This window comes from Sceloporus occidentalis, unplaced genomic scaffold (assembly GCF_023333645.1).
Source record: "Sceloporus occidentalis isolate IW3139 unplaced genomic scaffold, rSceOcc1.0.p SCAF_113, whole genome shotgun sequence".
NCBI classification, from domain to species: Eukaryota; Metazoa; Chordata; class Lepidosauria; order Squamata; family Phrynosomatidae; genus Sceloporus; species Sceloporus occidentalis.
The window spans coordinates 2689895-2704020 of NW_028317093.1; positions in this window are offsets into that span (position 1 = coordinate 2689895).

Genomic DNA, 14126 nt, shown 5'->3' on the forward strand with positions numbered 1-14126 from the left:
GTGAGGTGCATATTTGTTGTTAGTGAATGAACTACTGTGTTATACAGCAGATCAAAACTATTGATAGAAAAGCAAATGAAACATGGATTAGGAAATAGACTTGTGCAATCGTCTTAAGGCGAACATGAAAACGAACACGAAGAGTCAATTTTTTTGTTCGTTCCGAAGAAACATAGAAGAGAATACAGTGCCGGTAAAACGTAGGCGAAGACAAAGACACACACACGAAGAATCTTCGTGATCGTCTTTGTCTACTAATCTTCCCGGTCCCTTCCGGCATCGTGGGAGTTGAGTGAAGCGGAAATCCGCAGGTTTGCCGTCAGGGGTTACAGGGCAGTGCAAGTGAGCCTATTGTTTCACCTGCAGGGTCTTCCTCTGGCATCAACCAATTAGTTGATGGTGTCCAAACCCTAATACTGATTTGGTTGGGTGTCCAAACCCTAATACTGAACTCTGAGTGACTTAGTAGTTGACATAGGTGAAAGTTTTGTTTTTTTGTTACCTCCTCGCCGAGGGTCTTTAATAATACTGGCATTTTTTGGGGTTGTGTCAGATTAAACACAAATGTTTTGCTTTTTCCTTTTTTAACAGTTCTACTTTTTACATAATATAAAGACCAGGCCAACTACAAAATGGGTAAAGGCCTGTATGACCAGGTTTAGCAGAGAGTTTCCTGAGAAGGTTATGGGTTGGGAGTTCTTGTAATGGTTTAGAAGGTGGGATGTCTTTGGGTGGAGTTAGGATGCCATATTATGACACCATCTACTGGATTCCCTCCTTTTTGTACAGCACACAAGCAATTACTTTCCTGCCACTCCATCACCCACCGCTCTCTTATTTGTGTTTTGTTATAGGTGGCGAGTGTGGAGTTGGTTTAGAAGAGCACCGGGGGGCCACCCTAGTTTGAGGACTGGTTGTTTCAAGCAGCAAGCCCATGTCACCAGTCTAGAGGTCTTGGTTTGTACTCACCCAGTTTGTAGCGTCCTTTGGGTGCCAGTGTCGGGCAGTGCTGTGTCTGGAGTACACCAGCATGCTATTTTAACTGGCAAGATCTCATGTACATCTAGGGTGGTTTCCCATGGACATGGTTGATTAGTTGTTTACAGAAGGTAATTTTTAGGCAAGGGAATGTAGGACTTGATGGTACCTTATCATGTTTTTATGCAGGTTCATATTAGTAATTTGTATGTGCTCTAGTTCTGACTAGATAAACACCCTGACATCTTCTCATACTGTCTCAGTATCAATCATCCAGTTGTATACTCTGACTAATGGAAGTGTATGGCGTAAAAGACTTAATTAGCATTGCTTTCAATCACTTCAGTGTGGTGACTGAGCAGGAAAAGTCACCCAAAATATCACATGACTGACAACAATGGCGGCTTCCAGGTCTGCAGATAAATTTATAGGAACTTAATAAACTAAAGCTATTTTTGTCAATGCACTGTGTTAAATGCTCAAAATAATATCGATTTTCTCATAAGATTTCCCCTTTAAACTTAAGTTGAAGCATAACTGTCTCTTTAAACTAATTAACCGTGTTAACTGTCTTACCAAAGTGATAGAAAATACAGCGATTTAAATTATTAGCCTTTAAATATTTGTCGATCTAATAATTTAAATTTAGAATTGTTTTACATGTCTATTGGTTAATCACATCACTTGGTACCCTGTGGTATAGAAAAATCTAGTGAATAGTCATTTCCATGCGTTAACAATTCCAACTATATTTTAAAATTAATTAGCACCCTTTTATGCTGCTGAATTTATGTAGACACACCACAGCAGTGCCTTTCCATGTACTCTTCCATAATCCATCCTCTAAAGTCTTCATTTACACTGCACAAATTATCCTTATCAGCAGGTAGGCAACAATCAGCAAGGTGTAGCTGACAATAGCTCAATTTTTCCTATAATACAAAAAATAATCACTCAAGAAAATTGAAGGATTGCCAAAAATGTTATAAAATAGAGCCTAACAGAGAAAAATAAAGTGGGTGATTTGTAATGGGAAAGTATGATAGCTTTTTTGTTTAACTACAAAAGTGATAATAATGCACATCTTTAATCTATTGTTGTTTTTAGAATTAACTTAAAGAAACTTAAAAACAATATAATTAACACTGGGATTCACGTATTTCTCTTGATAAATTTGACATGACTGTGTTTTGTTCATTTTTATTATTCAGTTAGTGACTGGTGAAGTGAGGATGTGCCATAAAATATTTCTTAAAAAATGTCTAAACTTATTTTTTTTAAAGTATGGATATAAAGCAACTTAAAGGACAAATTACTTAATTTTAACAAAGAAGTCCCCACGAAATAAGAATAAGAATTAAATGTACAAATACTATAAAATGTAAAAATAATACTCATTAAAAGAAGAACTCACACCATGGGTTTTTAAATGACTAGTAATTTCTGTTTCAACACAACATCATTTACATGTGTATTTGGTGCCTACCTTGATGACTTTCTTGTTACTTGAACAATATGAAATAAAGCCTACTTTTTGGTGCTATATTAGCTCACTGTATCCAACACTCCGTTATTGTTTTTAGAGGTGATCCATATACTAAATGTCATCTCTGATACCCAACCATATACCTACACACCCTCTTTTAGATATTTGTTCTGCTTAAATATCTAAACCTCTCTGTGACCAAGGATCAGTTGAAACCACAGCTTATAAGACTTTTTAAATAGGATAATTTATTAAGCAAAGCATATGTATACATGAATACTTGAAATAATGGCAGGGAGAGAAGAAGTTGAGGATAGATGGTGGAGGTGGTCTCCATGTCCTCTAATGACTTTTAATACCCTTTTTCCATAGAGTCTTTTGCCACGCGATTACAACACAAGTTCCTGTTACTCATGTTTCACTTATACCTAATGTAAATATATATTAAGAATAAATAAATCATGGATTGTTTATACCATCTATGACCCAAAGCGGGCATATCTCTGTTCCTTTTGCACCTGCTGCTAAAAGCCTTCTTCTCCACTGCTCCATATCTCTAGAATTCCTTTATCACCGATCATTCACTTGACATACACCATCAGGACTCCTGTAAATTACATTTACCTTCCCCTGATTGCATTTGTATGTCTAACCATTATCTATTACTACTTTAACTGTAAGCTCTACATATTGTACCCAGATCAAAATGCCTGCATACTTATTCTACACCTCTTTTTATCATACTGTAAAGTGCTAAGTATATCTATGAGCCCTTAATAAATATAGCCATACATTCAAATATACATATATTGAATGGTCAAAGAAAAACATTTATTTTTCCATAGCATAGTACATAACGTCATCCTGGAGTTATATAGAATAAATGAAATCATAGTGATAGTGTAAAATGTTTCCAATGTTATTTTATATAACTCATTATCAGTAGACAGAACTTCCCAGTGTGGCAGTCCCACAACTAGGGGAGGGGGCCATGTCTCGTTTTTAATCTAATAAATCAAATTCTATTTATTTTATTAAACATATATTACGGCGAAAATACCTATGTATTGAACTCACTTAATACTTAATCTACTTAAAACTTGACATATTAATACAATATACACTCATTATAGTACATTTCCAGATAAAATATTTTATTTCCTAATAGACTTGGGCACCAGGGGGCTCTTCGTCTTCCTTGTCGTCTTCGGCGAAACAAAAATCTTCGTATTCCGCGAATATTCGCCCGTTCCTGTCTTCTCTTCCGGCGAATATTCGTGGACATTCTTCGCGTTCGTTTTTTCTTCCTTTTTTCCGGTTAAGGGGTTAATACGGGGTTAACGCGTACTGCAGCAGCTCTGGCGCCAGGAGTTTAAATGTCCGTATGAGCAACTCTATTGGTCACCAGCAAGAGGCCTCCTCGAGTAGGCAGGCAGGAGTGTTCATTGACTAATGAAAGGGGCGGGGCCAATCGTGGAAAACAGTAACTCCTGTGAGTCACACTAAGGGATCGGAAGATTCGGATCATGAATCGGATCATTTCAGTGAACGAGTCAAAATGATCCAATTCACTTTAGTGATCCGAACTTCCCATCACTAATCCACTAGTGCCAATTTCCTTTCTAACCACCAAATCAAAACTACCCCTTCCTCCTGCCCTGAACAACTGCTTTGTGACACTTTTTAACACCAAGGTGAAGAAATTTTCTGCACCAGATCCTATGGATTCATTAAAAAAACTAATAACCTCAGTATGGAATAGTACCTTTTACAGATTTCTTTTACTAAATAGCCAGGAAAAACAATGATAACTTACACAAAGCGTTCAAATTTCCCTAAACGTAGAACATTCATTATAGGCATAAGGTAGACTTTTTCTTGCAGATTTTTTGCGGTGATTGTAACCGGCAAAGTTTTCATTGTAACATTTTAATGAACTGTGCAGTTGAACAGATTTAGTGTAAAATCATCATTAGAATTTGAAGTGCCTGTGGCCATGCAGTTGGCTGAATGCGAGGAACACAATTCGGGAGAATCTGAACTGTGGAACACGACAGATGCTCAGGTGGTTAAACCCAAACATAAATTAAATATGTGCTGTCTTTTTGTTGAAATATTTTAACATATGCTTGTTGGTAAAAAATTTTCCATTTTTGAGGAAAAATTTAGTAAATTACAGTTTATCTTCCATTTTTTTTATATTAATCCACCTATTCAATTTGAATAGTATCCTTAGAACACCACTAAGTAATACAATATTCTGCTTTCAGTAGAGTATTATCACAAAGCTCATCTGTAGTCATGCCTGGTCCTCATTTATATGCATTTTCACAATCACACTGCATCTTACAAATATCTGGGAGCCGTGTGACTAATTAACATCTTGTGCATAACCCTTAAAATTATAGCAAGTTCTGAGGAGATAATTAGTTTACTGAGTATACCCCTAGTAAAATAAATTATGGCTCAGCAAACATAAATATGCTGTGTTAAAACAAGCAATAGCGGCACAATGCACCTTTCCGAAAAAATGCAGTTATATACATTTTAAAATACTGCTTGTATTAAGAGCATCCATAGCTAATTTCAATTTATATTGCGCGTGTCTCAAAAACCAAATCTCTGATCTATTTGCTTCTCCTAAAATATGTTATTCTTTGCTATGTTTATGCAGTTATTTAAAAGAAACTTAAAGCGGTTTAAAAAAATGGTTTGAATGTTTGTGTTAATGACAAGGGGTTCTACTTAAAAACATTGCATTTTAAAGAACGGCATTCCAAATAAATAGGTAAATAACTTTTATGTTTTAGTTCCACAGAGAGCTCATGCATGATTATAATTACAAAATATGAGATAGCCCAGCACAGATTCAATATACCAGTAAAATATTGGAGACATTCCTAAGTAGTTATCATTACACATCACAAGATATTATTACGTGTTATCCATATTCAGTTGGGTAAAAAAGCCACTAAAAACAGGCTAAGATGTTTTTTTTTGTTTTGCATACTTTTGACTCTTCTGCAGGCGAGGGTATACGAGGTGTATGTGCAAGTGCTAGGCAAGAATGCAAGTTGGCTTCAAGGAATTTGTGAGTTAGACTTTTGTTGTGCCTGCATGTCTTTGTCAACTTGCAAGCATTCAGTGTGTGTATTTCTAGGCTTTTGTTACACCAAAACAAAAAAATACAATAGACTATTCATACAGTATCAATGATCATATAAGTAAAAAGTAGAAACAGGAAGAAGAGGCAAAAACGTCCTAATGTAATCTATATAATTGATATAATAATATTTATATGTATAAAATCTAAACAAATAAATACAGAAATAGGGCGATAAATGGCTACATTCTGGGCTATTGTCTTGAACAAAGTTACACCGGAAAAATCACAATTGTGTATCAGCATATTCCTCACTGTGCATTCAAGCAGCCCATATAGCGCAATAAGTTGCCCTATAACATAATCATACTGAACATTTAAACAGCATAGCCATAAATAGAAACATAGAATTTGGCGGCAGATAACAACCATTTGGCCCATCTAGTCTGCCCATTTTTCCTGATGTAAGGACGCCAATTAGTCCTTTGGTCTGGTCCCATAGTCAGGATATTTTTATGCCTAACCCATGCATTTTTAAATCCCCTATCTCACTATATTAGCCTCAACCACTTCTGCCGGGAGACTGTTCAATTTATCTACCACTCTCTCAGTAAACAAGAACATCCTTACATTGCATTACATTCTATGCACAAAAAGATCCTAAGAGGTTAAAACAAGTATAAATTATAGGGATAATGTGTTGTTAAGAATAATTAGTACTCCTATGTTGCTAACAGGCATATATGTTAAAGTTGTTCTTTTTGGTTTAGAAATGTCATGTAACTTACTAACTGGTGTTCATGTCACCGTAATAATTGACACAATTAGTATAAGCTGCTACAGCAGCTCCATCAGCGGCACTCATAGTTCTATATTTAATCATACACTTGCAAGCTTTATCGGATTTGAGAAATGGGCCCTCAGTCATATTCTAACAATTGTTTTCTTTGGCATCCTAATTATCAGGGTGATTAATTATTCAGTTGTTATACATTGGCCTTTTTAGTGGTTGATCTTTGTTTCTTTTCTTGAAACATGGTCTATAGTTTCCACAAGGTATAATTAAACAGAGTTGCTTAAGTTTTAATTATTATGTAGAATGCATGTGAAAACAACACTAGCTTTGTTTGTTCTTTGCAAGTGTTAGCATAGTCTAAGAACAATTACAAATCAGTTTTAGATTGAAACGATGAGAAAACAGTATCTGGGTTGAAGAGATTAACATTTCTTCAAACATATGGCATGCCAGCAGAGGCCATGGGCCATACCTTCATTAACCGAACACAGTTTCATTAGGTTCTCAGCTTCCCGCTGTTGCACCCTCTGGTGTAACCTTCTGTCCCTCAGGTTTCGTGACAAGGGACAATATGTCCCAAGGTGGAAATTTGGGAAACATTACTGCATGTGGTTTTTTTTTTCTTATACTCAAGGGATTATTTAATCACACTTAGATAATAAACATACAATCACTAAATAATTGTCGATACATATTATTTTAGAACATATGATCTACGATATGAAAAGCAATTCTGATGTTATTTGTGTTATTTCGTGAGTGTTGTTATGACTCAGTGTTATCACAGTTATCCTAAAAATGTAAATGGTTTTGAAAAAAAAGCTTTAAGTTAGGACAAAAAAACAGAACAAAAGGTGCTGTATCTAACGTTATCAGAAAACAAATTAAATGTTTTAGTAAGATATCCTTATGCAAGGTATCATTAAACAAAACAAAACCTGATTAAAGGAAATTGAATTTGTTTTGTTGACAATGTTGTTGAACTTTTTCCAAAATAGCACCTTACTAAAAGCCAAAAAAAAGGTAAAAAAAGGAGTAAATAGTATGTATGGCACTGGCCTTCAAAATACGTAACTACTGTAGGGGATTTTTGTGATATTAACTGAGCAATATGCAGAGCCATTTTGGCACTTCTTGAAGGAGAGGCTGAGTGGGGTCAGTTGTTTATAATGCATAGTGAAGTCTGAAGGTTTAAGTGTCTGGTTTATTCAATGCAACTCAACCAATCTAAGGGATCTGTTACCGGTATAGACGGCTACTGACCTTGTGGCAAACACTTAATAGGCACCAATGACTTTTCTAAGCCCTGTCATGACGTGTCTTTCTGTAGGCACTCTGCCTTCATCGGTCACACATCTACACACATCTGTTGAGTAATCGTATCAACACATTTTATCAGTTTCTCTCACCAAATAAACTCTCACCTGAAAAGTCACTGTGTTTTGATATTTCTTCTCAGTAACAGAATATCCAGATGATCTTTTTTAAATACTGCTGCCATTTGGAATAATTTGGAGTAAATGCTTAATGATCATTGTAAATGTATGTAGAGAACTTCCATGTGCCATTACTCCTATTTTGGTGGAAATATTGGTGAAATTAATATAGAATATAGTATTATTTATAGTATTACGTCAATGGAGCTATATGTTCAGTTTGGCATCGACCCCTGTCCAGCCAATCGTATAGGTTGAAAGACCATTCTTTTGTTACGAAATTACTGAGATTGAAAGGTTTTCTTGCCAGTGGCCAAATTTATCAAGAATGATTCAAGTGAATAAAATCCAATGTGTTCATTAAAATTCTAATTGATTTGTAGTGACTGTCATTAAATTTGCTTTGCTTTTACTACCCATTAAACCACATCATTTTAATCTCCATAGAAAAATCTTTGTATATTTTTATGTCTTGTTCTTTCTCTTTTATCACAATTTATTATTAAACCTGGGTCCAATTATAAAATATTTAAATATTTGTAGCTAAATAGCATTGACATTCAAAACTAGTTAATTTACTTGCATAGATACTAGTCTGAGTGAATCAAATTTTCTTTATTTTAAATTCAGGGAAGGGTACAAAAAAGAAGAGAAGGGAGGGGAAGGGACAAGGGGTAATTATGATAAAGCAAAAATTATAATTTGGTAGAACGAAATTAGGGTAAGGCCTAATAGAGTCCAGGCAGATCAAAACAGAAGAGAGATATTAATAAGCAGCAACATTGCCAGGGCAGTGTACCACCTAGAATCTAGAAGAGTAACACATGTGCACATCAGCAAAGCCAGCTGCTATACATACTAAGGGCTAAGAACAGTAAGGCAGTAAAGGAAGGAAGGGAGGGAAGGGAAGGAGAGGGAAAAAAGGGGGGGGCAGAAAAGAGAGGAAAGTAGGAAAAGAGCACAGAAAGAAAGACAAGAAGAAAGAGAGCCAAACATACAGGAAGGGCAACATGGTGGACCAAGAAGACAAGAGGACCGGACAAGAAAACCAACCAGTAGAGCCACGTAGCCTGGTATCTCTCAGCTGCCCCAGTAGCCAATAATCTTAACTCCTCTAATACCCGCATCTGTTCCACTCTAAGGATCCACTCTTTGAATGTAGGGGGGCAGGGCTACCCCAGTGTAGGGGAATCAAGGCCTTCACCGCCGTCAAAAGATGATGAATTAACAATTTTCAGAGCCATTTCGTTGAGTGGGGCATATGGTGAAGCCGAAAAAACTCCGGCGTGAAAGGAAGGACCCTATATTCGGGGCCTATACAAACCATTGTGTGGAAATCTGTTCATAAACAGGACTATGCATAGGACACGTGGTCACGCGTTTAGACTGGAAAAAAGGAGATTTAGTCTAAAGCAGAGGAAAGGGTTTTGTACAGTAAGGACAATACGATGTGGAATTCTCTGCCTGCAGAGGTAGTTTTATCGGAGTCTGTACAGACGTTTAAACAGCAACTGGATGGATACTTGGAAAAACATAATATTCGGGGATATAATCTTTAATTATGGGGAAACAGATTATTGATCCAAGGAGAATTTTGGGGTCAAGAAGGATTTTTTTCCCCTGGTTAGTACAGAATTGGAAAGAGCCAAACTGGGGTTTTTTTGCCTTTTTTTGGATCAACAGCAACAAATGAACAGATATAGGAAAGGCTGAACTTGATGGACACATGTCTTTTTTCAGTCTATATAACTATGTAACTATCAGTAAAGTGGTGCAATTGGGAGTGAATAGCTTTCCAAAAAGGGGCTATAAGCGGACAATGCCACCACAGGTGGAGGAGAGAACCAGGAGTAGCATCACACCTCCAGCACCGTTTAGGCACATCCGCTAGATAAGCGGAAGTGACTACAGGGGGCCGATACCAATTAGCCAACAATTTATAGGACATCTCCTGATCCCTATTGCTTGTGGGACAGCGGTGGGTGAAGACACAAATCTTCTCCCATTGCTCCAATGTGAAAGTGACCTGCAGCTCAGACTCCCAGCGTCCCATGAATGACGGGGGCATAGGATTAAAGGCGTCAAGGAGCAGAGCATATAGACGCGAGATGCCATGAGCCGGAAGAGCAGCCACCACACAAAGGTCCTCAAACACCGTAAGGCCTTCCAGTATATTATGTTTCTGGGGCAGAGACCGGTAGAAGCTGCGCAACTGGGCATATCGAAGCATGTCCAAGAGAGTAGGCGACAAGCAGGACGAGAGCTGATCCAAGGACTTAAGGCCCTCCACCGATAAATACAAGCAAATACCTGAGCTCTCTACAGTGGGAGAGGTAGAAAAGGGTTAACCGCATCCCAGGAGGGAAATCAGGATTATCCCTAATAGAAGTCAAAGGGGAGGGAATGGTGGGTAATTGGGTCTTCCAAACAATCGAAAGCCATGTGCCCAAAGTTGCTCAAATGAAAGGGTTTTGACATGGACAAGTTCCTAGCTGTTGGGATCAGCAACCAGGGCTACACCTCCACAGGAAGACCCAGTAGAATAGACTCAATCTCCACCCATTGTTTAGGCCGGGTCTATGTGATCATTCCAGAACCCCAAGCAAATGGCATGCTCTGTAGTAAAAGCGGGGACAGAGTAAGGCTAAGCCCCCTTTAGACTTGGGGAGAATCAGTGTGGTAAAACGAATCTGCAGAGTCCCAAGGCCCCACACAAGAAGGTAGTCCGAAGGGATGCGAAAAAGGAAGGAGGGGTGGAAACAGAGTCTGGAATAAATATAAAACACAGGGCATAATATTCATTTTAATTATGTTAATCCTGCCCACCCAGGAAACTGTCAGCTTCCACCATGACAATAGATCCGTCTGCTGGCTAGTCAGCAAGGGTGACAAATTGTAATGAAACAGTTGCGGAAAGTCAGGAGAAAACCAAATCCCCAGGTACTTAAGCTTAGGACAACACCAGGCAAAGGGGAAGGATGTCTTGAAATGGCCAACCTCACTAAGGGGCAAATTCACATTAAGGATTTCGGATTTGGAGGCGTTAATTTTAAAATTTGTAAGGGCACCTTAAAACGAGAATTCCCGAAGGATGTTAGGAAGTGAGATTCTCGGACAGGTAATAACGAACAGAAGGTCATCAGCATAACCCATAAGTGTTATGCTGAGTCTTCCCAACCTGAAGACCACTAATATATGTATTCATCCTGAAGGGTTCCGAGAGAGAGCTATTGATCTTGGCAAATAGATCATGGCAAATAGCTTCAGGTCAACATTCAGCAAGGAAATAGGACGATAGCTGTTACAATGCTCAGGATCCTTACCCTCTTTAGGAATCAGAGTGATCGAAGCATCAGTGTATGATCGTGGATTCGGCCACCCTCCAAGATGGAGTTGAAAGCACCCACAAAGTGGGGACCCAATAGCTCCCTAAACTCCGAATAATATTTCAGAGGGAGCCCATCAGGGCCAGTACACTTCCCTCAAGGAGAGGACTTAAGTAGATACTAGTTCGTGTAGGAGTAGAATTTCCCATTATTAGAGACTTGCCCTTAGTGTTTAATTTTACTTTCCAGATCAATATAAGTTTACAGAACAAACACCCCTTGTATTTGATCATTGTATTTGTCAGCTTCAACCTATGTCTGTAGTTTTATCTGTTCAAAATTAGTGAAATTTTTTTAAACTATGAAATTTGTTCCCATATCATTCTAAAATTTGTAGTTAACACAAAAACTGTTCTTTTTACTAGGCATAGTAGATCTCTGCTGGTTATCTTCTTTGGCTTATGCTATCTAAGTCTGTTATTTACAATATCATGGTGACATATTGAATGCCAGAATTACCCTGGTTAGTAGAACCTGCCGATCTTTGGAATTTTCCATGACATTTTACATATCATATATGTATGCATTTACAAATATTTTTGCTAGGTCCCTCTTCACGTTGAAATGTGCCAATGAGATGTAGCCAAATATTTGCTTGCAGGAATTCCCTTTTGGAATTGCTTTACTATTTTATAACATATCGAAATTTTTCAGAACTGTAAAAAACAATCATTGCAAACTGAGCTCATTCAAGCATCAAGCATGAGCCATCTGTCTTTTTATCTCATACTAACACCAGGAAATAAATCAACTGCCTGGAAACTGAAAATGTTCTAAATATTCAATGTAAACAGTTATAGACATACATTAAAGGTTATGTAGATGTGATCTTTGTTTTCAGGCGTGTAGTTAAGAGGTAATTCCCAAGAAGAGAAATCACTTTTGTTTGATGTTGCATCCTGAAATACGTTACAGAATCTTTGCAAGCAACTTACATATAGAAACTTTAAAATGTAGAAGTTCATGGCATATACAAACCCATTTATTCTGCCATTTTTTTTTTGCTTTAAAGTCTCAAACCTTAATCGGCCCTTGGTCTTGTCTTAGATGTCTATCCTACGCGTGATCAAATTCTATCACTGTATTAACCCACTTGTGCTGGGAGGCTGTTCTACTTATCTACCATCATCTCATTAAAGTTAAAGATTATTTCATTACAAACCAAGCCTTGGTCCCTCTAGTTTAAGACTATGACCTCTTTTCAAATATGCTTTCCTGCTGTAATTTTTTATTATCAAAAAATAAGTTTGTCTACAATTTTATTCATGGGCGTAGGAACCGGGGGGGATGGGGGGGGCAGATCCCCCCCAGTAACTCATGCGGGGGGACCGATAATGAAGAAATCCCCCCCAGGGCCGTAGGAACCCCCCCCACAATAGAAACGCCGCAAATGCGGCCCGCAAGACCTCGAGGAGCGGCCAGCGTAAGATCGGCAGCCAGGGCAACCGATCTTACGCGGTCCGCACCTCGAGCCCTGCTACTTACCTGTGGGATGGTCTTCTGTACTGCACAGAGGAAGCGGAACCCAACAGAGTTCACGTGACATCACATCACATTCTGCTTTCTCTGGCAGTACCAGAGAATGCAGAGGGAGGCTGCGCCCCCTGCTGAAGTCTGTGAGCGGCATCGAGGAGCTGCAGTGCAAGTAAGGGGGTGGGGAGGGTATTTGAATGAGTATGCGTGATTGAGGGAATTAATCTGTGAATGAATGAGTATATGAATGAATGAGTGTGTGTGTGTGATAGCATGGATGTGTAAGTGGTGGAACCTAGGCATGATGGGACTGTGATTGCTGTTAGCAATCACACTCCTATCATGCCAAGTCATGCTAGCTAGCTGCCCCCCTTGTGTATTGATGCTGCCAGCAATATGGGGTCTGCACATCACTTACAGCCACCCTGTACCAGCATGTACTGGCTGCCTGGGTATAATAGGAGTGTGATTGCTTTTAGCAATCACACTCCTATCATGCCAAGTCATATTGCTATTTTTTTGTCCAATTGTGGTGTGTTACCTACTTTTATAAAAGATGTGAGTTTTTATTATTATTTTTAAAGGTGGGGGGTCATTTTTGGTTTTGGCTAAGTGAACCGTGAATGTTTGGTCCAGAATTTTCATTTTGGTGCATCCCTAGAATAAATAGAACTATTTCATTTTTAATTATCCTGAGTCCTGAATTTGTAGTCACAACACTTTGTAGGCCCAGAAATCAGTGAGAGGAAAAGCAAAGGTTTTGTGTCATTTACTTTATTTTAATCTGCATATTTTATTAAAGGCCATATTTTCTCACAGTGAAAAATTAGTGCGGCCCACGCACGTATACAATTCTGATGAAGTGGCCCACTGCAGAAAAAACTTAGACACCCCTGGGGTAGACAATGAGAAGGGGGGGGGGGGTAGGGAGAGGGTAGCTAGTGAGAAGGGTGGTAGGGAGAGGGTAGCTAGTGAGAAGGAGGGGTAGAGAGAGGGTAGCTGGTGAGAAGGGGGGGTAGGGAGAGGGTAGCTAGTGTGAAGGGGGCGGTAGGGAGAGGGTAGCTAGTGAGAAGGGACGGATAGGGAGAGGGTAGCGGGTGAGAAGGGAGGGTAGGGAGAGGGTAGCTAGTGAGAAGGGGGGTAGGAAGAGGGTAGATAGTGTGAGAAGGGAGGGTAGGGAGGGGGTAGATAGTGTGAGAAGGGAGGGTAGGGAGGGGGTAGATAGTAAGAAAGTGTGAGAGGGGGAGAGGGGGTAGATAGTGTGAGAAGGGGGAGAGGGGGTAGATAGTGTGAGAGATAGGGAGAAAGTGGGGATCTGATGGGAGAAAATGCTGTCCTCCCCAGATTTTTAGGGGTTCCTACGCCCATTATTTTATTATAGAAATCACCATGTATAAACTCATTTGTAAAGATCTTGCATGCAAGAGTAGTAGCAGTATAAAGCATACGCTGTATTGTAATGATTTTC